Genomic DNA, 24,390 nt, shown 5'->3' with positions numbered 1-24,390 from the left:
GTACTGGGGCTATAATGGGAACAAAACTTGTGGTTGCTGTCCTCAAAAAGCTTACTCTCCAATAAGGAAAAGGCTGGTGTAACCATCAGTCCACCCAATTAAACCACCATCAGTCTAGCTATCACGCACTCACACATAATCATGCACTGAACTGAGTGGTGGGTGAGTGCATTCGTGTGCTAAAGCCTTGTGGCAGGAGGGATCCTGCATTCAAGGAACCAGAGAAAGCCACCCACGCCGGAGAGAGACAGGAGGAAAAGAAAAGAGGAGGCAAACCAATCATGCAGAGCTCCGGAGAACATGAGGACTTTGGTATAGTTCCAAAGAGCAATGGGAAACCACTGGAAGGTTTTAAGATGAGGATTTCAAGTTCTAGTTTTCACTCTAGAGATATCATTAGCTGAGGCATGGGGCATGAATTAAGTGAGGTGGGGAGAGGGTGAGGAAGAGTGGAAGTGAGAAGACAAGTTCAGAGATCAGAGGTGGTGGAAAACTGGATTATAGTGATGATAGTGGGGAAGAGCAAGTCATCAGATTGAAGAGAATTCATCCATACTGAACTGTCTTCAAAGCTCAGTTTTCTCATCCCTGACACATTTTCTCCCAGTAAAATGTGCATACCACATTGTAAACTCCAGCTTGTTCCAAGTCTACCAACGCTTGGCCTGGTCTGTGCTTGCTCTCCTTCATTCTGGAATACTGGCAGAGTGGACGTGGATGCGGATCCACTGAACTGTAGGTCTCCTACATGTGTCTGTATCTTCCTGCCTTCTCTCCCTTCCAGTGACTCAACCCACCATCTCTGTCCTTACCTCCTTGGGCCATCTTTTGGAGCTTGTCCTGGCTTTTCCGTGGGACTGGTCCCTGTGGCTCCCCATGTGGTTCCACAGTGGAGGTTCAGAGCCTACAGTATGGACTCTGTGGGCAAAGCCTGCAGTGTGGACTGTGGGCAAAGTTGGTGGGGAGGGTGTGGCCAGCGTGAGGCCCCATTTCATTTCAGTCCTGTCCATCACTGCTTGCAGGCCCTGGGCCAATCTTGCCCCCCTCCTGCATATTGTTCCATGTGAGCCCTGGAAATGTCACTGGCCTGTTTCACTTTCAGTTTCCTGGTACAAACACACACCCACGCATGCACACACACACCCCCACCCATGTGGCTGCCTCAGGCTGTGGTGCAGTGGGGATGCATCACCTGCTCCTTCAGGTCACCCATGTGGGAAATGAGCCTTGTATAACTGAGAAATGTGTGCTTCTCAATATTTTGCAAAGCTGCCCACCCTTACAAAATCCAGTTTTTTCATTGAACTCCTCTACTGAACTCTGAGGGAGGGTGTCTCCACCTAAAAAGGGAGTGCTGTGGGTACCTCTGAGCCATGAATCCAGTCTGGCTGGCTCTCCACAGTAGGAATCACAGTGACTCCCCACTGTGCTGGCTGAGGGACAGTTAGCTTCACACCAGGGAAAAGTCCCTGGTCTCCTGGCCTGCCTCCTATGGCCCCTGGCAGTCCTTGGTCCCAAGAGAGCTTGGCGGAAAGGATGCGAAGAGCTCCAGGCACCCAGTCATCCCTCTGGGAACCTCCACTCCTGAAGTATGTGCAGGAGAAAGAAGGGGGTGCATCCCCTTTTCTATAAAAGACACCATTTGTTTAAAGCTCTGAGACCCACTCAGCAGCCGCTCGCCAAAACACAAGAGAAAGCAGGGTATCTGAGGGGTACATCTCTTTGCTATCTACCAGTTCATAATGCAATTAGCAGAATGGCCTGGCCCTTCCCACAGTCTCCATTCATTCTTTCTTTCCTTTATTCATTCACCAGAATAATGAGTTACCCAAGAGCAGGGATCATATCGTATTCATCTGTGTATTCCCATCACTTAGCACTGGGCCTGGCACCAGAGAGACGCTTCAGTGAATGAATTCATTCAATGCCCATTCGCCAAGTGCTGTGCAAGATCCTGGAGGGTACAAAACAAGTGTGGGACACAAATCCTTGCCTTCCAGGAACTTACAATCTAGGTGGGGGCACTCAGTTGTGCAACAGTGATTTATTGAGCTTTAACTTCGGGCCAGGGCAGCAGTAGGCGCCGCTGAGAAAAGATGAATGAACAAGTCCCCAAACCAAAAATAAGCAGCCCACTCCTCCAAAATAAACACCCACTCCCAGCATTAAGTTTTTTAAATTACAATCACTCAGGGCTCAGGAATTTCTTCTTGGCAGCAGCTGTTGGCTTCATAGCTTTGACCATTCTGCCACCTCTCTGGGATCCCACAGCCCATCTTTGAGTGTCTGTTTTCATTTCAAGACAGCTAGCTCATGCCAGCACTGGCAGAGGTGAGTCCCCAATTGCACACAGGCACCTACTGGTATAGGTTTGGCAGATTTGAGTTCGGATAGAGTTGCCATCACTTCCTCGCTGTCTAGAGCTGCACGCGTTAATATGCTATTCAGAGCCCCAGTTTCTTCATCTACAAAGATAACAACAAACATCCATAAAGCATTGACGCCGTGCCAGGCTCTGCTTTAACGTATTCAGTCCTCCCAGGAAGAGCAAAATTAAACCCAGGGAAGCGGCTCTCAGTGAGACCCCCTTGAACCCAACCCTGGCTTCAGTCTGGCTCCCGGGTCTCAAGCCCTTCCTTCAAGGCCTCTCGCTCACATGCCGGTAGCACGAAAGCGGAGCACACCTCCTGGCTTCCCAGCTCTTACGGAAACACACATCTTTCTGTCTGTTTCTCCAGGCCTTGACCTTAAGCCCAGGCCTGAGACTCCAGGCACGTCCTGACTCTCCTCCCCGCTGGGCTGCCACTCAGAGAAGTTTCCCTGAACTCACCCTCCTCTTTCCTGGGCACGCAGCCTCGGGTCAGCGGTCAGCGGTCAGGTCCTCTGACCGGTCTCTCAGCGCTCCCCTTTTCTAGTCCTGCCCCAGCAGCCTTTCAACCTCAATCGACTCCTGCTGTTCTCTCATCTCCAGTCTCTCTCACACTGTTTCCTTTGCCCCTTTCATCCCTGCCCCCCACTCGGCTCCCACATCCTGCCCCGGGGCCCTCTCCCTGGCCCCAAGAAGTCTGTCTCAGTATTGTTCTCCACTTCCAACATTAGCATTCCCAAAACCCACATTTGCATTTTGATGGCTCCTGTCCCAGCTAGACGGGGGTACACTTTGATGCATATATATTTTGGAGAGGAGAGCTTGCCCCTGCACGGTGTCTAATTTTCCACTTTGATTTAAGTGCATTCTTTGGTTCTGGCCTGATGTATTCTGGGCCAAGGCAGACTTTAGCCAGCACCTTTAGGCTATGCTGCGGGTTATAAGATAACGGAAAGGCTTCGCTTCATGGGAGCTCAAGGGAACAGAAGTCTCACTTCCCACGCCTCCCAATCCTACTCGGAACATCAAAGCTTCCTGCAAGCTCGCATCTGCAACCAGTGCTCTCCCCTCCCAGGCTCAAGGGCCTTGGCCTGGAGCATTCCCCGGCACAGCTGCAAAGGCCGGAGATTGGGGCTCTCTGTGGTCACCCCTGGCTCGGACGTCCACCTGAGTTATGGACAATCTCGGGCCTTCGTTCTAGGATAAGCCACCAGAAGTAGGCAAGAAGGATGGGTGGGGTAAAGAGGCCACCTTAGCCAATTGCCCCACATTTTCCCACATATAGGATTTCACTCTGCTTTATGGGATGGAGAAAGTGCCAACGGGCGAGACTGCATTCTCGTCTAGGGCCTGGTGTTGGGGCTTTCAGTTTGTATATGCCTCCGGGTTGCTGGTGTTTAGCCAGACTCTGAACAGCTAAGTGCCAGGCAACAGAAAGGAACCTCCTACCAGGTCTCCAGGGGTTTCAGGGCCACTTTAACAGAGGTTTAGGGTATTGCGATTTGCATGGCAGGATTTCCTAGGGTTTCATCCCAACTTCAGAGTGATTTACAGTGCCTATTCCACTGAGAAGCTCTCAACATTCATTTGCACCTACAACTGAGTTCTTCTCCCCTTTTTTTTTTCTCAGATGGAGTTTGGCTCTTGTCGCCCAGGCTGGAGTGCGACGGTGTGATCTCAGCTCACCACAACCTCCGCCTCCCAGGTTCAAGCGATTCTCCTGCCTCAGACTCCTGAATAGCTGGGATTACAGGCATGCGCCACCACACTGGGCTAATTTTATATTTTTAGTAGAAATGGGGTTTCTCCATGTTGGTCAGGCTGGTCTCAAACTCCCCACCTCAGGTGATCCTCCCTCCGTGTCCTCCCAAAGTGCTGGGATTACAGGCGTGAGCCACCACGCCTGACCCGACTGAGTTCTTTCAGGCAAGTCCCTAAATAACATCTTATACATATGGCATGCCCATAGATACTGCAGCACTGTGGTGTGCAGAATCAGAGGCAGGCAGTTGCAAAGGGCCGGGATAGAGACTGTGGAGGCTCTGACCCCAGGGAGGCAGTGGGTCAGACTGACAAAACAAGCGGCGAAGGAGACACAAGAAAATGGCAATTCCTCCTTCTCAGTCAGCATTTAACTAACACTGCTTGAAAGAGTTCTGTATTCCTGGCACTGTGCTAATGACTGGGATGGATGCAAAAATTAATAAAAGCTGGTCAGCCCAAATCTCAAGGAATTTATGTTCTAGTGAGGAATAAATAATTGCATGAGTGTTTTTGCTTTTTTTGTTTGTTTGTTTGTTTTGAGATGGAGTTTCACTCTTATTGCCCAGACTGGAGTGCAATGGCACAATCTCAGCTCACCGCAACCTCCGCCTCCCAGGTTCAAGTGATTCTCCTGCCTCAGCCTCCCTAGTAGCTGGGATTACAGGCATGTACCACCATGCCTGGCTAATTTTGTATTTTTAGTAGAGATGGGGTTTCTCCATGTCTGTCAGGCTGGTCTTGAAGTCCCGACCTCAGGTGATCCGCCTGCCTCGGCCTCCCAAAGTGCTGGGATTACAGGCATGAGCCACCGTGCCCGGCCGCATCATAGTATTTATAATTACTGCCTACTATCACTTGCTCGTTTTCATGCACGTCCGTGTGAAGAGGCCACCAAACAGGCTTTGTGTGAGCAACATGGCTGTTTATTTCACCTGGGTGCAGGCAGGCTGAGTCCGAAAAGAGAGTCAGCGAAGGGAGATAAGGGTGGGGCCATTTTATAGGATTTGGGTAGGTAAAGGAAAATTACAGTCAAAGGGGTTTTGTTCTCTGGCGGGCAGGAGTGGGGGTCGCAAGGTGCTCAGTAGGGGTGCTTTTTGAGCCAGGATGAGCCAGGAAAAGGACTTTCACAAGGTAATGTCATCAGTTAAGGCAAGGACCAACCATTTACACTTCTTTTGTGGTGGAATGTCATCAGTTAAGGTGGGACAGGGCATATTCACTTCTTTTGTGATTTTTCAGTTACTTCAGGCCATCTGGGCGTATACATGGAAGTCACAGGGGATGCGATGGCTTGGCTTGGGCTCAGAGGCCTGACATTCCTGCCTTCTTATATTAATAAGAAAAATAAACAAAATAGTGTTGAAGTGTTGGGGCGGCAAAAATTTTTTGGGGGGTGGTATCGAGAGAGAATGGGCGATGTTTCTCAGGGCTGCTTCAAGTGGGATTAGGGGTGGCGTGGGAACCTAGAGTGGGAGAGATTAAGCTGAAGGGAGGTCTTGTGGTAAGGGGTAATATTGTGGGGATGTTAGAAGAAACATTTGTCATATAGAATGATTGGTGATGGCCTGGATACGGTTTTGTATGAATTGAAAAACTAAATGGAATAACAGAAGGAGAAAAACAGGTATAAAAGGTCTAAGAATTGGGACGACTCAGGATGTCTGAATAGAGAGTGCTTAAGGAGATTCGGCATAGTCCTGCCAGCAAAGATTATTTATTTACTTCAAGAGTTAAGAGTGGCAGTTTGGGGATAGCACCAGGAGATATCAGCTGTGATGGCTTGGAGAAACAGTGTAAACCGGCAGTGTAAACAAGAGCAGGGCATGTATGAGTAGTTGAGAACGGTGAATAGGAGTATGACCAGACAGAAAATAGTAGGGATGACAAGTTTTTTTGTTTTTTTTTTTGAGGCACAGTCTAAGTTGGTCTGGTGTCTGGAATGAGACTGGGGCCTAATACAGGAGCTTGAATGGGCTGTACCCTGTAGCATTCCGAGGATAGGCCTGAATTCTGAGAAGGGAAAGTGGTAAAAGTACTGTCCAGTCCTTTTTAAGTTGGTGGCTGAGCTTGGTGAGGTGTGTTTTTAAAAGACCTTTAGTCCATTCTACTTTTCTTGAAGACGGAGGACCATAAGGGATATAAAGGTTTCACTGAATACTAAGAGCCTGAAAAACTGCTTGGCTGATTTGACTAATAAAGGCTCATCTGTTATCAGACTGTATTGAGGTGGGAAGGCTAAACTGAAGAATTATGTCTGACAGAACGGAAGAAATGACTGCGGTGGCCTTCTCAGACCCTGTAGGAAAGGCCTCTACCTATTTTGAGGGCCTCTAAAAGTATTAAAGCAGCGGCAGCCACTGCACGCAGACATGAGGGCTAGGCTAAAACAGTAAGGTCAAGTTGTTTGGACAGAAAGGCTACAGGGTGTGGTCCTGGCTCTTGTGTAAGAATCCTGACCGCGCTAACCATGCCTAGGAAGGAAAGGAGTTGTTTTGTAGAAGGTGCTTGGGTTTGAGAGATCAGTCGGACACGATTGGCAGGGAGAGCACGTGTGCTTTTATGAGAATTATGCCGAGATAGGTAACAGATGAGGAAGAAATTTGGGCTTGATTCAAGTAATGGGGGCTGTCTGTGAAGCTTTGCAGCTGTACAGCCTAGGTAATTTGCTGAGCTTGATGGGTGTCAGGGTCAGTCCAAGTGAAAGCGAAGAGAGGCTGGGATGACGGGTGCAAAGGAATAGTAAAGAAAGCATGTTTGAGATCTAGAACAGAATAATGGGTTGTAGAGGCAGGTATTGAGGATAGGAGAGTATATGGGTTTGGCACCATGGGGTGTATAGGCAACAAAACAATTTGGTTGATAAGGCACAGATCCTGAACTAACTTGTAAGACTTGTCTGGTTTTAGGACAGGTAAAATGGGGTAATTGTAAGGAGAGTTTATAGGCTTTAAAAGGCCATGCTCTAGCAGGCGAGTGATAACAGGCTTTAATCTTTTTAAAGCGTGCTGCGGGATGGGATATTGGCGTTGAGTGGGGTAAGTGTGATTAGGTTTTAATGAGATGGTAAGGGGTGCATGATCGGTCGCCAAGGAGGGAGTAGAGGTATCTTATACTTGTGGGTTAAGGTGGGGGGGATACAAGAGGAGGACGCAAAGGAGGCTTTGGATTGGGAAGAAGGGCGGCAATGAGATATAGCTGTAGTCCAGGAATAGTCAGGGAAGCAGATAATTTAAAGTGTCTCAGCCTAATAAGGGAACTGGGCAGGTGGGGAAAACTAAAAAGGAGTGCTTAAAAGAGTGTTGTCTAAGTTGGCACCAGAGTTGGGGAGTTTTAAGAGGTTTAGAAGCCTGGCTGTCAATACCCACAACAGTTATGGAGGCAAGGGAAACAGGCCCTTGAAAAGAGGGTAATGTGGAGTGAGTAGCCTCCGTATTGATTAAGAAGGGGACGGGCTTACCTTCCACTGTGAGAATTACCCGAAGCTTGGCGTCCGTGATGGTCTAGGGGGCTTCCGAGGCGATCGGGCAGTGTCAGTCTTCAGCCGCTAAGCTGAGAAGATCTGGGAAGGAGTCAGAGATCCTTGGGCCAGAGTTCCAGGGGCTCTGGGAGTGGCTGCCAGGTGAGTTGAACAGTCTGATTTTCAGTGGGGTCCCACACAGATGGGACGCGGCTTAGGAGGAATCCCAGGCTGCGGGCATTCCTTGGCCCAGTGGCCAGATTTCCGGCACATGTAGCAAGCTCCTGGGGGAGGAGGTTCTGGGGGAACGCCTGGCCCCTGCGGTTCAGGCGTTTGGAAGTTCTTGTGTGCTGAAGATGTGGCTGGGGTTTGTCTCACAGTGGAGACAAGAAATTGCAACTTTTTTCTATTATGGTACACCTTGAAGGCGAGGTTAATTAAATCCTGTTGTGGGCTTTGAGGGCTGGAATTTAATTTTTGGAGTTTTATTTAATGTCGGGAGCAGATTGGGTAATAAAATGTATTTTGAGAATAAGACGGCCTTTTGACCTTTTAGGGTCTAGGGCTATAAAGCGTCTCAGGGTTGCTGCCAAACAAGTCATGAACTGGGCTGGATTTTTATATTTGATGAAAAAGAGCCTAAACACTATCTGATTTGGGATAAAGAAAAAGGAGCATTAACCTTGACTATGCCTTTGGCTCCAGCCACCTTTTTAAGAATAAATTGCTGGGCAGGTGGGGGAGGGCTAGTCACAGAACGAAACTGTAAGCCGGACCAGGTGTGAGGAGGGCAGGTGATAAAAAGATTATAGGGTGGAGGAGCAGAGGCTGAGGAAGAATTGGGACCTAGCTCGGCCTGGCGAGGAGCAGCCTGGGGAGGAAGGGAGAGGTCAGATGGGTCTGTAGAAAAGGAGGATTAGAAAGACTCAGCGACGCTTGGGGTTAGTACTGAGGGGACAGGCGGGAGGGAAAGGAAGATTTGGGACGAGTTGCACTGGGCACAGAGACTAGGAAGGGACTGATGTATAAAAGAATGCCTGGACATCAGGCACCTCAGACCGTTTGCCTATTTTATGACAAGAATTATTTAGATTTTGCAGGATGGAAAAATTCAAAGTGCCATTTTCTGGCTGTTTGGAACTACTGTCGAGTTTGTATTGGGGTCAAGCGGCATTGCAGAAGAAAATAAGGCATTTAGGTTTTAGGTCAGGTGTGAGTTGAAGAGGTTTTAAGCTTTTGAGAACACGGGCTAAGGGAGAAGAAGGAGGAATGGAGGGTGGAAGCTTACCCGTAGTGAAGGAGGCAAGCCCAGAGAGAAGAGTAGAGACACTGAGAAGGGGTGGGGGGTTCTTGCCCTCCAGAAAAGCAGAGAAGGGGTTGGGGCACGGAAATAAGGGATTGGGGCACAGAGATAAGAGGTTGGGGTGCGGAAATAAGCGACTGGGGGCTTCTTGCCCCCTAGGAAATTGGGACTTGCCGCTAAGGGTGAAGGAGAAGGGGTTGAGGGGTACTTGCCCCTCTCCCAGAAAAGCGGGACTTGCCGCTAAGGTTGAAGGAGAAGGGGTTGAGGGGTACTTGCCCCTCTCCCAGAAAAGCAGAGAAGGGGTAGAGACAAGGAGAGAAGGGGTTGAGCTACTTGCCCCTTACCCAGAAAAGTGGGACTTGCTGCTAAGGGTGAAGGACCAAGGCAGGCATCCCTGCGTGGTCTGACACCCTTGAAACGTGGGTGTGTAATCAGAGAGGTGTCCCTGCAGTGATTAAACACTAAGGGAAGGCTGCCTTCCCAGTCCGTGACTGGCGCCGGAGTTTTGGGTCCACGGATAAAACGTGTCTCCTTTGTCTCTCCCAGAAAATGAAAGGAATTGAAATTAAGAGAAGGGAGAGATTGAAGAGTGGAAAGGAGAAAGTGGTTGAGGGACAGTGAGAGAGGCTGGAGAAGAGAGTAAGAAGAGGCCGCTCACCTGATTTAAAATTGGTGAGATGTTCCTTGGGCTGGTCGGTCTGAGGACCTGAGGTCGTAGGTGGATCTTTCTCACGGAGCAAAGAACAGGAGAACAGGGGATTGATCTCCCAAGGGAGGTCCCCCAGTCCGAGTCACGGCACCAAATTTCATGCGCGTCCATGTGAAGAGACCACCAAACAGGCTTTGTGTGAGCAACATGGCTGTTTATTTCACCTGGGTGCAGGCGGGCTGAGTCTGAAAAGAGAGTCAGCGAAGGGAGATAAGGGTGGGGCCGTTTTATAGGATTTGGGTAGGTAAAGGAAAATTACAGTCAAAGGGGGTTTGTTCTCTGGCGGGCAGGAGTGGTGGTCGCAAAGTGTTCAGTAGGGGTGCTTTTTGAGCCAGGATGAGCCAGGAAAAGGACTTTCACAAGGTAATGTCGTCAGTTAAGGCAAGGACCGACCATTTATACTTCTTTTGTGGTAGAATGTCATCAGTTAAGGTGGGGCAGGGCATATTCACTTCTTTTGTGATTCTTCAGTTACTTCAGGCCATCTGGGCGTATACGTGCAAGTCACAGGGGATGCGATGGCTTGGCTTGGGCTCAGAGGCCTGACACTCATGTAGGGTGCTTTTACATGTATTACTTCAAACTTTCCCAGCAAAGTTATATCCTTTCGCCCATTTTACAGATGGTAGAAAAAGGCTCAAATTAAAGAGCCTGTGGTCACACTGTTAGAAAGTTGCTGAGCCAGAATTCAAACCCATTCCAACTTCACTACTTAAGCTCCTGACCTGGCACCACACTGCAAGGTGAGACCAAACTCTAATACCCAAGGACATGAAACAACAAAGTGCTATGGCAGTTCAGGTAGGAAGGGCCCACATCTGGCCATGGGAATCAAGACTGGATCCATAAAAGACACCTGTTTTAACAGTATCCTGAAGGGGCAGGGGCAGAAGTCTGAAGAGGGCATGGGGCACAAAAGCACTGACATGCACTGGGGAAATAGTGAGTGGCCCTGGGGTATTGGGTCTGAGAAGAGGAGAGGACAGGTTGGCACCAGAATGTAGAGAGCTCTGCCTATATCTAGGCACAACTCTATAGGCATTAGGGGACCACTGAAGATATTTTGAGTATGGTCGTCATGTAAGAAAAGAGATATTTAGGAAGAGAAATCAAGATGACACATGTAAGGTAACCTGGAATAGGAAGAAAATAAAATGACAGAGGAGATTCAAGCCATTAAAATGGTCCACGCGGCTGGGCACGTTGGGACCAACCCCACAACCAGGCTGTTCTCTTGACCCTGGGTCTTTGTCTGCAAAGCACTTTGGGAGGCCAAGGCAGGCAGATCATTTGAGGTCAGGAGTTCAAGACCAGCCTGGCCAACATGGTGAAACCCCGTCTCTACTAAAAATACAAAAAATTAGCCAGGTGTGATGGCGCATGCCTGTAGTCCCAGCTACTCAGGAGGCTGAGGCAGGAGAATTGCTGAAACTCGGGCAGTAGAGGTTGCAGTGAGCTGAGGGCGCGCCACTGCACTCCAGCCTGGGCGACAGAGCAAGACTCCGTATCAAAAAATAAAAAAATAAAATAAAATGGTCCAAGCAAAGGGCAAAGAGATACTGAACAAAGTAGCCTGAGAATGGCAAGGTGGTTTTAGGTATCTGAAGTTACTGGAGATGGAAATGGGGATCTGGAGCATGGAGTGAGGTGGGAGCTGCAGATACAGGCTTGGAAATTGCAAGTAAAAAGATGATGAAGAAAGCCCTAGGAATGGATTCAATGGGTAGCAGAAGAAAAGAGAGGTGGGGATCCAATCTAGACTCAAGGGGAAAAGGGGGAAGGCAAGAAACAAAGGAGGCAGAAAAGACACAACGGGACAGGTAAGGGGAGAAGCAGCTTGGGACACCGAGTGAGAAGAAAAATTCCCAAGTGGCTGACAGTGTTAAATATGTCTTCTCCTGATGGATTCCTTGCTTGACCAAACTTGAGGCAGGTTCCCGAACGTTCTTCAAGGCCCATCTGTGCACTTCCTTGTAAAATCTAATTTTAGCAAGAGCCTTGCTAAGTCAGTTTAGCAAGAACCTCCCCACCACCCCACCCTTCAATATCTGATTAGGCTCCTCATCCTCCACCAGGCCCCAAGTGACATCTCATCACCCTGGCCCATCTTCAGTGTGAATCCTGCTAAGTTGTTCAGCTGGAATCCCCTTATGTTTCCTCTTAGTAATTTTCTACCACTGACCCCCACCCTGCTCCTTGGCTATACATTGCTGCATCAGAATTGAGCCCAACCTCTCCCTGCTCCCTGCCCACTGCAAAATTCCATTGCCATGGTCCCTACCCCTGTCTCGATGGTCCTGAATAAAGTTTGCATTACCATGCTTTAGCAAGTGTCATTGAATAATTTTTTAACAAGCCTCCCTACCTGAGTCACACCTACCAGGTTAGGTATGACTCCCAGACTCACCTGGCCTTGTACTCTTGAGTTTCAGTGGCCTGTTTTGTAAAAGGGGGATGATAGTGCCATGCTGCGTCATTGCTGTGTGAAACCGCACATCGTAGGCACTCAGTAAATGGTAGCTCCTGATGTTATTGTTTATTTACATTATTCTTCCCCAAGTTTAGGAACTTCTTGAGATCAGGGACCAGGTCTTTGGATCCATTTGACAACTACCACGTTATAGTCATTCTAAATGTGTTCCGAATGCTGAGAAAATGGAATGAATGAAGATTTCCTGTTTCTATCTGGGCTGCTGCCGTGGCTGTTTTGCCATGTTGGTGTTTTATTACTGTTAGGTATTGGTCAAGATAGAGCTCTGGAGGCTCTGAATACCAGGACTTTCTGGTTCTGTTTCCATTTCTCTCTACAGAATATCAACCTACCACTTTGATTTATGGACAGCGGACAAAGACCCAGGGTCAAGAGAGCTGCCTGGTTGTGGGGTTGGTCCCAGGGCCAGGTTCATGGTAGGGGAGTAGAGACTTGGAGTGGATAAATGGATTTTCTCAGAAAAGGTGGAGGGAAGGACTTGCTGCTTTCTAGACTTCAAATCTCAGTCAGAGAGGGCTGCGTGGGAGAGGCTTGGAGAAGCAACAGAAGGCATGCCCATATGGGTACCTACCCACGGCCCTCTAAAGAAGGGGGGAGGTGAGAAGGCAGAGATTGAGCAGGACCGAGGCCTTCGGGTGTCTTGGCCCCACCCTGAATCTGCATCCAAGATGCCTTTTTTCTCAGCCTTGAAGCAAGGATAGAACAGTCCATTCCAGGGGTTTCAGAAGGATTCCTTCCCTCTCATCAGCATATCTTGGCATGTCCTTGCCGAAGCTGGTTCAGGCAATCTTTGCCCTGGAAGCCATCTGTTAAAATCCTGTCTAGTATGATGGGATTTTTTTTTCCTTCTGTTTGTTTGGGTGAGGGGTAAGAGGGGAGGAGGAGTTGTGAAGGGCACAGAAGTGTTTGAAAGCCCAGCCTCCCTCCTCTGTCTGGGCTGCTCCAGGCTTTGATAATTCCAGGGGCTGAGATAGCTACTAGACTATCAGGCCCGCCTGCCCTGAGCTGGCGGCTGGGGCTTTCATCTGTTTATGGCCAAGGACAGCAACATGGAGGCCAGTCCCCAGGCTGGCTAATGAGTAATCAGAAGCCTTGTCTGTACAAGGTCTTGGGACATGCCCTGGGGTGACCTTCAGGTCGCTGGGAGAGGCCTCATTCATCCTGAAGCCTGGTGCCAAGGCCAGGGGGCCGTTTCCTCTTTGTCACCTCTGCTACTGCCACCCACTGGAGTCACGTTGTGTCCCCCGACCCCCACCTTCGCCTAAATTGCCTGGTTGGCTTATTTAGGAAAGTTATTCCAAAGGCCTTCCTCTTCCATTCTGCCTTGGTTACAAAGAAGCGAGCTGTGGTGCATGGAATCCCTGCTTCCATTTCACCCACCAAGCTGCAGTCTCTCTAGCTGCCCCCTTCCTCTCCCAACCCTGAGAGTTCGTACAAATCCCCCTCCAGGGATGATGAAGAAGCCTTTGAAAGGAGCACACCATAGTGAATGGTTACAACATCCTTATCTTCCTGCCTTGGATCAGATAACTTCATTCCTAACTCTGTAAAGGCCTTGAATGGTTGCCCCTGGTCCATAGGCAGGGGTCCGTGCTCTTAGAGAGACGTCCAGCAGATGAGCATAGGTCGTTGATTCCTCCTCTTCTTCCTTCAGCAGAGTTCATGTGCCTGCTTTGTGTGGGAATCTATTAGGGTGTGTCTGCTTCTTGCTTGCAGCTATGGCGCCCTGGTACAGTTACCTAAACTCTCTGAGTCTCCACGTTTTCCCCTCTGTACAAAAAGGCCCATAGCACTACCTCATAGGGCTTGAGGGGAACTCCAACAAGATGCAGATATCAAGTGCTAGACAATGAAGGGGCATTAATTCTGTGTTTTGGGGCCACCTGTGTGTCCACCTCCCCATCACTAACTCTGCTCTCCCCACCAGAATAAACTCAGTAGCATGAAGTATTTGGACAATGTTTTCCAAGTGAATGAATGAATAAATGAATAAATACATTGCTAATGGCAGCAAATATATGTGGACATCTGTTCTCTGAGAATAAATCAATTCAATGATTATGGAATTTCACAGCGTTGTAAGCAGTTGAACGAGGCACATGCGAACCATCCCCTGAAACAAATGGAATTAAACCTAAAAATGTATCAAGACTTTCCCTTTTTGTGTGTTACAGTTTTTAGGGAGATTAATATTTGAGAATAAGCTATGGCCATTGACAAAACTTAACTTTTAATTTTTTTGTAGAGATGGGGTCTTGCCTAGTTTCCCCAGGCTGGTCTCAAGCTCCTGGGCTCAAGGGATTCTTCCACCTGGGCCTCTCAAAGTGCTGGGATTATAGGCATGAGCCACCACACCCAGACTTTTATTTTGTTGCATCTGTAATAGATGTTCAATAAATTTCTATGGAATGGAGAAATGGATGAATGATTGGGAAAAATTAACTATCAGCAATGGGAATAATGTTTATTAGAACTTCTGGGGGTTCGGATACTTCTTAGGGATGTGGGTAGCAGCTTGCTGTGTGGTCTTTGCTATGCCTCTCACCTTGTCTGCCTCTGCCTCTGCCCCTTACCCCTCCATCTGAGTCATAGGGCAACGTAATCCTCTATCTCTGTGTCTTCTTACAGGAGCACAAGAAGGCAAATACAACTAGAGAAATAGGCCTTCTGGCAATCTCCTAAGACAATCTCATATAAACATGATCACACATCTTCCCAGGGCCTTTAGAGTCAGTAGAGTGAGGGGGGAGAAAGAGAGAGGAGGAGGGAAAAAAATTAACTGGACAAGTCACCCCAGGGCAGTGAGGCCCAAGAAAGCGCCTTTATCTCCACTCCTGCTATGCTTCATTGACTTCATTCTTGTCCTGTCTCCAGGACTCCTTTACTGCAGTTAGGCTTTCTCCTAGGGGCTGGGCCTGGCAACACAGAGAAGAAGCAGGCGAAATATTAGTGGATTAACTTGTGAAGCTATCCCCACCCCACCCCCAACTCCCCAACCTTTGCCACTTTAAAGCAAAAACTGCATTCAGGAAAATCTGACAGTTTCCTTGGAATAAGTGGAGGGAGAAAGCGGCTGGCAGGGCCCTGGGCCAGTTCAGCCTACCAGTGTTGTTTCTCTGCTGGGAGTCAGAACTTCGAGATGGATCCTGCAAAGAGTTCCGGGAGTGCTCCGTGGCTGGCTCTGGAGCTTGGAGTAGCTGCATGGAGATGGCAGAAGCTCAAAGCCACTTCCTCCAGGAAGCCTTCTGTGATTCCTCCAGCCAGCTACTCCTCTCCCAAGTCCTATAGAGCTTTCTTGTGCCTCATGGAGCACTGAATACCTTGTCTTTCATATTCCCATGATTGTATAGGTCTTTTCTCTCTTATAGTCTGGGAGCTGCTAAAGGGAACTATCTTGATCTGACTAATCTTGGTCCCTTGAGTGCCCAGCAGTGCCAGTCCTGCAGGAGGCACTTATAAAATAATTATTGACTCAATGAAAAAATAAATGGTCGTGTCACATGAACTGGACTCTCACCTCTCCAAGTTGCATCCCTCCCCTTTGTACCTTCTTCTTCTTCTTCTTTCTTCTTCTTCTCCTTTTCTTCTTTTGAGACAGGGTCTTTCTTTGTCACTCAGGCTGGAGTGCAGTGGCTCAATCTTGGCTCACCGCAGCCTCAACCTCCCAGGCTCAAGTGATCCTCCCACTTCAGCTTCCTGCCAAGTAGCTGGGACTACAGCCATGTGCCACCACACCCAGCTAATCTCTGTATTTTTTATAGAGATGGGTTTTCACCATGTGCCCAGGCTGGTCTCGAACTCCTGGACTCAAGGGATCTGCCCACCTTGGCCTCCCAAAGTGCTGGGATTACCAGCATGAGCCATTGCGCCTGGCCCTCCTCTTTGTACCTTCTAAGGTTAAGGAGGAAGTATACCAGGAAGATGGAGCTGAGGTTACAGCTCTTCAAATGTGTGTTTTGGTGGAGATGGTACCTGCTAAGCAGGCCGCTTGTGTGTGAAATCTCAGGTTTGGTGAGAGCTCTGTGCCCTTAGGGGAGGGAAGTCCGGGAAGTCAAACAACCAGAGGAGCATTGATCTGAGTGGAATTCAGGTGGGTGGCCATGCTTGGGTCCCAATTTCTGGTTTCTTGGCCTGTGTTCTTTGCAAGGTCATTCTGCCTTGCTTTATAAAATACTAGCTTGAATGAAACTGCTTTTCACAGCTCAATTAGGGACTTCAGAGTGAGGCCCTTATTTAACTTTAAAGAAGCAATCTAGTAAGGTGGATAGCATCACAGGTTCTAGAACCTGAATTCAGCAAAGTCACCACTAAATAGGTAAGGAAATTTAACCAAGTTAGTTAACCTCTGTGCTTATACAAAGAAGGATAATAACAGAACCTACCTCACAGAATAGTGAGGATTGAAGGACTTAACACATGTAAGGCCCTTAGAATTGTGCCTGGCATCGCTCACTGTTTGATGAAGAAAGCATCAGAATCCTTGAGTTCAGAACCATAGGCTTTCTATCCAAAGTACTGGGGTATTGGCTCCCCATGACCCATGTTGATATCCTATTAATCAAGTCACTTTTTCTGGCTCTTCATTGAATGCAAATTGCACAAGAAATCTACCTTCTACCACTATTATTAACCTCCAGCCTGTATGTCCTGTGACTCCTGGCCTTGACTGGGTCAAAACAGATAGGCTCAGCTGGGGGAAAAGACTGGCTATATTGAGTCTAAGCACGCCTTGACCTGGGTCAAGCTAGACAAACACCTGACTTCCGGTGAGGAAAGGTTATAACATTCCTGAGGCTTGAGTGGGCTCCGCTGTGTGTTGGAAACAGTCTGTTCCACTCACTGCCTAAAACCACTCATCAGCTGACGGGAGTCTTCCCAGCAAACTTCCCGCGGTACCCACCTCTGTTGGAGGAGCTCTAGGGCTGTGGTGCACAAACTCTCAAGCCTGAAGTTCAGTCACATACCTGGCTGTGTTAAACTTCAGGTCTGGTTATAACACCTTCCTGCTAGAGAATGGGTGAAGGAAAGGGAGCTCACAGCTCTCGGGCAGGTTGAGAGAATGGTCGGGGCTGTTTGCAGAACTCTTCTTAAAATGTATGGCCAGGCGTGGTGGCTCACGACTGCAATCCCAGCATTTTGGGAGGCCGAGGCAGGCAGATCACAAGGTCAGGAGATTGAGACCATCCTGGCTAACACAGTGAAACCCTGTCTCTACTAAAAATACAAAAAAATTAGCTGGGCGTGGTGGTGGGTGCCTGTAATCCCAGCTACTTGGGAGGCTGAGGCAGGAGAATCGCTTGAAACTGGAAGCCGGAGGTTGCAGTGAGCCGAGATTGCACCACTGCACTCTAGCCTGGGCAATAAGAGCAAAACTCCGTCTCCAAAAAAAAAAAAATTAGCCGGGCTTGGTGGTGGGCACCTTTAGTCCCAGCTACTTGGGAGGCTGAGGCAGGAGAATGGCGTGAATCTGGGAGGCGGAGCTTGCAGTGAGCCAAGATTGTGCCACTGCACTCCAGCCTGGGCGACAGTGTGAGACTCTGTCTAAAAAAAAAAAATATATATATATATATATAGTTGACTGGGCACAGTGGCTCACGCTTGTAATCACAGCACTTTGGGAGGCTGAGGCAGGTAGATCATGAGGTCAGGAGATCAAGACCATCCTGGCTAACACGGTGAAACCCCGTCTCTACTAAAAATACAAAAATTAGCCAGGCGTGGTGGCAGGCGCCTGTAGTTCCAGCTACTCAGGAGGCTGAGGCAGCACAATCGCTTGAACTTGGGAGGTGGAGGTTGCAGTGAGCCGAGATCGTGCCATTGCACTCCAGCCTGCCTGGGTGACAGAGCGAGACTCTGTCTCAAAAAAAAAAAAAAAAAAAAAAAGTGTATATAGTTTAGGGGTGGATGCATAGAACTGTTTCAGAAGAAAATCCAATGGAGCTGTTGATAAAGCTATTGATAAAATTGAATGCCAGACAGCAAGATAGCCAAGTTCTGATAGAAGTTAAGCACTTATTTTATTCAAAGCATGCATTTGGCATTTGTGCATTACCTTCACCACAATCCTGTGAGGTACAATGAGGAAACTGAGGCTCAGGCAGGTTGATGTGCTTACTACCATCATACAATTTGTAAGTGGAAGAGTTTTGAACCCGTCTGCCAACTCCTGTCCGGTGCTTACTCTGCTATTCACATCTCTTCATCCTGTAAGCGACCCTGGAGCTCATTCTTGCCAGCCTCTGGCCAAGTGAGTTTTGTAGAACATTAAGCTAATGCGGTACCTCCTAAAAAAGGGTTCTGTGTCAGCCAAGCCCCCAGTGGAGATTCAGAATGCACATTAGAGGCTCTGAGATGTCCTGCACCAGCCGCCTTAACCACAGAGTGCTGTTTTCTTACAACAACCATCAACCTCCTTGGCAACCGTCCTTTGGAACATGTCTTGGGAAATATTGATCTAGTCTTATTCACTCAATTATTGATGAGGACATTAAAGCACAAAGTGTTGAAATTACCTGCCTGAAGGCAACCAGTGAGTTAGTGGCAGAGCAGGGGGATCTGACCTAGGGTTCCTGTCTCTCAGCCAGAGTTTTTTCTCTACAGCTGACAACATTTATTAATATTGTTTGTTGTTGTTGTTGTTGTTGTCGTTTTGAGATTCAGTCTCACTCTGTCGCCCAGGCTGGAGTGCAGTGGCACAATCTCGGCTCACTGCAACCTCTGCCTCCCAGGTTCAGGTGATTCTCCTGCCTCAGCCTCCTGAGTAGCTGGGGTTGCAGATACCTGCCACCATGCCTGGCTAATTTTTGTGTTTTTAGTAGAGACGGGGTTTTGCCATTTTGACCAGGCTCGTCCCAGACTCCTGACCTTAAGTGATCCACCTGCCTCAGCCTCCCAAAGTGCTGGGATTACAGGCATGAGCCACCACGCCTGGCCGACCACATTTATTAACATTGTATAGACCCAGTGCGGGCCAATCCACAGTAATGAAAAGACATAATTTTACCTGTAGAGAAGGCTGGAGACTCCACAAGTTCTTATGGCCTCTGACCTTATGAACAGGTCTCAGAAACATTTACAGTCAACCTGTCAGCAAAAACACATCAAGGGCAACTGGATGCACAGCTGCTGAAGCGGGGTGAGATCAAAGGAAGAGTTAGGAGTTGGGCTGGAGGATTCTAGGAGGGATTTCTGAAAGGTTTAAGCGTGGAGGCAGATTTTGAGAGACCAAGTCAGCTTTTGAAGGAAAATAATTACATGTCAAATGTGAGAATTTTACTTTGTTCATATAGGAAAATGATTTGATCCATCTCCTGATATTGTCGTAGGAATATTGGACAGATGTGGCTCCGACAGTTTGTAAAGATTAGCTGACTCTTCAAGTGCCTTTATGTCTTACCTCCAGATGTGCTAATTGAATATTTTCCATGGACCTCCGTGAGCCATCATGACTTTCCTGGCTCCAATGTGAGGCATTAAGGATTCAGGGGCTATAGAATTACACTTAGAATGAGAAAGATCTGTGAGTCCTGGCTCTGTGATTTCAGGTCCTTCAGTTTAACTTTCTGGGCCTTAGGTTTCTCAATGGAAAAAGAGAGGATTAGACCCAAAGGTAGGTCTACTGACAGGCAGTCTCAGAGTCACCTGGTTAATTAAAAGGATAGGTTCCAGCCAGGTACAGTGGCTCAGGCCTGTAATTCCAGCACTTTGGGACTCCAAGGCAGGTGGATTGCCTGAGTTCAGGAGTTCAAGACCAGCCTGGGCAACTTGGCAAAACCCCATCTTTACTAAAAATACAAAAATTAGCCAGGCATGGTGATGCATGCCTGTAGGCCTAGCTACTTGGGTGACTGGGTAGGTAGGAGGATCACCTGAGCCTGAGAGGTTGAGGCTGCAGTGAGCTGCAATGGCAATGCACTCCAGCCTGGGCAACAGAGGGAGACCCTGTCTCAAAAAAGGAAAAAAAAAAATGGATAGGTTCCTGTGCCTTCCCAAGACGTACAGAAGCAGAATTTCTAGGAACCTATGATGTTAACAAGGGCACTGAATTTTCTGAGTTAGGCTTGGGAGTCATTGGACTAGCTTGTTTTTGAGCCCCTTTCAGTTCTCAAATGAGTTGTTTAAGCTTACTGAATGTCGGTATTCTTGTCATAAAATAAAACTATTAATACTCATTTTAATACCTATAAGAATTATATCAACATATTGAGGACTTTGTAAACTCTAAAGCCACTTAAAATTGCATATTACTTTTCTAACAGAGAAATAATTTTGATGTATAAAGACTCACTTTATCAGGAAAATATATAAAGTTTGCATTCATGTCAGTGGGATTTTTCTACACAGTATTGCATAAAACCTTAAAATTGAGCTGTTCCCGGCCGGGTGCAGTGGCTCATGCCTGTAATCCCAGCACTTTGGGAAGCCGAGGTGGGTGGATCATGAGGTCAGGAGTTCAAGACCAGCCTGGCCAAGATGGTGAAACCCTGTCTCTACTAAAAATACAAAAATTAGCCGGGTATGATGGTGGGCACCTGTAATCCCAGCTACTCTGGAGGCTGAGGCAGAGAATTGCTTGAACTCAGGAAGCGGAGGTTGCAGTGAGCCGAGATCGCACCACTGCACTTCAGCCTGGGTGACAGAGTGAGATTCCATCTCAAAAAAAAAAAAAAAAATTGAGCTGTTCCCAAGTGCAACTATAAAACAGAATGCTTTTGGCTGGGTGCGGTGGCTCATGCCTGTAATCCCAGCATTTTGGGAGGCCAAGGCGGGTGGATCATCTGAGGTCAGGAGTTCAAGACCAGCCTGGCCAACATGGTGAAACCCATCTCTACTGAAAATACAAACAATTAGCCGGGTGTGGTGGCGCGTGCCTGTAATCCCAGCTACTCGGGAGGCTAAGGTAGGCGAATCACTTGAACTAGGGAAGCAGAGGTTGCAGTGAGCCGAGATCATGTCACTGCACTCCAACCTGGACAACAGAGATTCCATCTCAAAACAAAACAAACACAAGACTGCTTTTTCTTGGTAATATTGTTTAACCTTTTCACACTTTTCCTGCTTCCGTGTCCTCTTACTTTTCCAGGTTACCCAGAGGAAAAGCTGTTAAAATGGTTTACACAATGTCAGCACTCCTCAAAGTGTGTCCTATGGAATATTAACAAATGTTAGGGGGAAAAGTTTCTATATCAAATATGTTTTGGAAATGCTCTGCCAACCAGGTTTTATTAAGAATTATAAGAGCTTTTACTATGCTGATATGAACGGTGGATCTCCAAGAAGGCAAAAAGTGTAATTAGCATGGCTGAACAGATTTGATCAGGGAGCACTTTTACGGACAGCCGTCTCTCAAGACTAGGGAAATTTTGCATTTATGTTCTGTCCAGTTCACGGCTTATTTCTCCTAGGAGTCCTGCCTTTTCAAATTAGGATAGCTGGGAAGGCAAGGCTCAGTTCTAAAGCCATGGTTCTAAAATCTAGCTGTGTGTCACCTGGGCAGCTTTTAATGAATATGAATCCCTGGGTTCCACCCAAGGCTGACTCAGTGGGTTTGATGCAACCAGCCCCAGATCATCTTTGGACCTGTGATTGGGAGCCCTCCAAGGAGTGAATCACTTCAGGTATCTAAGTGGGAGGAATTCTTTTGGCTGAAGCGGGTAGAGAGGGGGCAAGTGTGGTCCTCCAGCATTCCTGAACTTATACCGGGGTCAGGGTATGAGCTGGCTCTCCTGAGGCTGGACCAACCCTGAAGGAAGAGGATTGGACTCTAAACTTCTTTAAACACACCTGAGAGTGGTTCTTGGGGGATCTGGAGCTTTGAATCGTGGTTCACATTTGAACATAGCTTCGCTGTGTGTCCATGGACCACTCTGGTGACCTCTCTGAGCTTCACTTTTCTCCTTGCAAATTGGTAGTACTCATATACGCCCTTGGGCCCTTCATTAGAAACACAGTAAAAACAAACAAGGCAATAGACAGGGCTACATTTTTGGCTTTTGCAAAGACAATTGTTAGTGATGATATTATGATTATTGTTTGGGACTTCTATTACAAATTAGCATTTGAGTAACAGACACAACCATTTCCTGTTCTTCAGAGAGAGAATCTTTGAGCTACCTGATACAGTCTAAAATATGTAATGAATCAACATTATATATATATATATTTTTTTTAATTAAACAAAGTATTTATGAAACAACTAGGCTGCAGAGGGCAAGATGGAGCAGAGACCTGAGGCAAGTGTCCCTATCAATCAGGCCAGGCATTACCCGATTTGGGGTGGGGATTATCTGGAAAATTATCTCAGCTGTCCATTTCATTTTCAGTGCTTTCTCAATGAACCATTGTTATAAACGTTTTTTAGTATCTTCCAACCTGTCATTGAGATTGGGGTTTTGGCAGTTCATAGACTCGGAGTGGAGAAATAATTCCATTTTTTTTTCAGTGCATGACGTCCACTGGATTAAACGAATTGGAGGAAGACAATGCCTCTCTCAAAGAAAACAGGTGGCCGGGCATGGTGGCTCACGCCTGTAATCCCAGCACTTTGGGAGGCCGAGGCGGGTGGATCACCTGAGGTCAAGAATTCGAGACCAGCTCGGCCAACATGGCGAAACCCCACCTCTACTAAAAATACAAAAAATTATTCAGGCGTGGTGGTGCACGCCTATAGTCCCAGCTACTCGGGAGCCTGAGGCAGGAGAATCGCTTGAGCCCAGGAGGCAGAGGTTGCAGTGAGCCATGATCTTGCAACTGCACTCCAGCCTGGGCCACAGAGTGAGACTCCATCTCAAAAAAAAAAAAAAAAAAAAAGAAAACAAAACAAAACAGGTTATGAAATCACTATTTACTAAATGCCCATGATGTAAGAGGTACCAAACTAGCTCCTTTTGTAAGTGTTATTTCATTCATTCCTCGGAACAACTTTGGAAGATACTAGTTTAAAATAAGAAAGGAAGCGAGACCTGGAGATGTAAACAAACCTGCCCCAGGAGGACAGTTAGTAAGTAGAAGAGTCAGGATTTGAATGTGAGGCTTTTTCCATTGTGTGCTGCTACTTTAATTTCTAGCTCTTTCCTTCTAGAATATGAATCTTTTAAACGTAGAAATCTTGGCTGGGCGTGGTGGCTCACACCTGTAATCCCAGCACTTTGGGAGCCTCAGGCAGGTGGATTGCCTGAGCTCAGGAGTTTGAGACCAGCCTGGGCAACATGGTGAAGCCCCATCTCTACGAAAAAAGCAAAACTTAGCCGGATGTGGTGGTGCCACCTGTGGTCCCAGCTACTCAGGAGGCTGAGGTGAGAAGATCCTTTGAGCCTGGGAGGTTGAAGTTGCAGTGAGCCAACATTGCACCACTGCACTCTAGCCTGAGTGAAACAAGGAGACCCCATCTTTTAAACAAATAAATAAATACATGAATAAATACATAAACTTATAAATCTCAGGGGAAGAATAATATCTATTCCCCATTCCTTTTTCATATGGAGACAATACAAGAGAGGAAGTTCTTAATTAAGGTCTAACTGTGCGAGAAGAGCAGAACCCGGGCATCCTAATGCTAACCATTAATGATCTCTTTCACCTTATTTTCCTAAAACCAAAAGAGAGGCTCAATCATACCAGGTTCCATAGCAGGCAGTTTCTCTGCAGAGTCTGGCAAGATCCTAACTGGTATGGAAGTGAGAATGTCCTCAAGCAAATTCACTTTTCCACATCTGATATTGCCTGTCTGGAAAGAAGGGTTGTTCAGTCCTTCTCCAGCCTGGGATAATGTCTCCAAAGCCAGCTGGGAGCATTCCCATGATGCCTGGTCCCTGGAGATTATTTTGCAAGAGCTCAGTCCTCTGTGGTTCTCTGCCACTGCCCGGGAAAGGCTTCCTCCCCAGCCACTGGACTGTTGCCTGCTTATTCTCCTCACCAGGGCTGTCTCTCCCTGGACCCCTTTGTTTGGGGTATGCAGAGGATGGTGAAAGAGAGAACGCAATTAGAGTAGAGTAAGGATTGCAGTGAACCCATTGTTAGGGGATTCTTTGAGGAGAGAAAGGAAGAGGGAAAAAACTGTCTATATCTGGTGCAAAGAGTGTGCCATCAAAACCATTTCTTGGCTGGGCGCGGTGGCTCACGCCTGTAATCCCAGCACTTTGGGAGGCCAAGGTGGGCAGATCATGAGGTCAGGAGATCAAGACCACCCTGGCTAACACGGTGAAACCCCCGCCTCTACTAAAAATACAAAAAAAAAAAAAATTAGCCAGGTGTGGTGGCGGGTGCCTGCAGTCCCAGCTACATGGGAGGCTGAGGCAGG

General features: G+C 47.7%; 1 long non-coding RNA gene across 1 annotated transcript; it reads right to left on the bottom strand.

Moving 5' to 3' along the window:
• Window positions 1-2,016: 2,016 nt before the first annotated feature.
• On the bottom strand, window positions 2,017-2,982 carry LOC134756543 (uncharacterized). Its single transcript, XR_010129287.1, has 2 exons — window positions 2,831-2,982; window positions 2,017-2,465 (listed from the first exon to the last, which is right to left on the bottom strand). It is a non-coding gene; the product is annotated as an uncharacterized lncRNA (long non-coding RNA).
• Between the last annotated feature and the right edge of the window lie 21,408 nt (window positions 2,983-24,390).

This window comes from Gorilla gorilla, chromosome 10 (assembly GCF_029281585.2).
Source record: "Gorilla gorilla gorilla isolate KB3781 chromosome 10, NHGRI_mGorGor1-v2.1_pri, whole genome shotgun sequence".
In the NCBI taxonomy this organism is placed as follows: domain Eukaryota; kingdom Metazoa; phylum Chordata; class Mammalia; order Primates; family Hominidae; genus Gorilla; species Gorilla gorilla.
The sequence above is the reverse complement of the archived record's forward strand: the minus strand, read 5'-3'. Positions and strand labels throughout refer to the sequence as shown.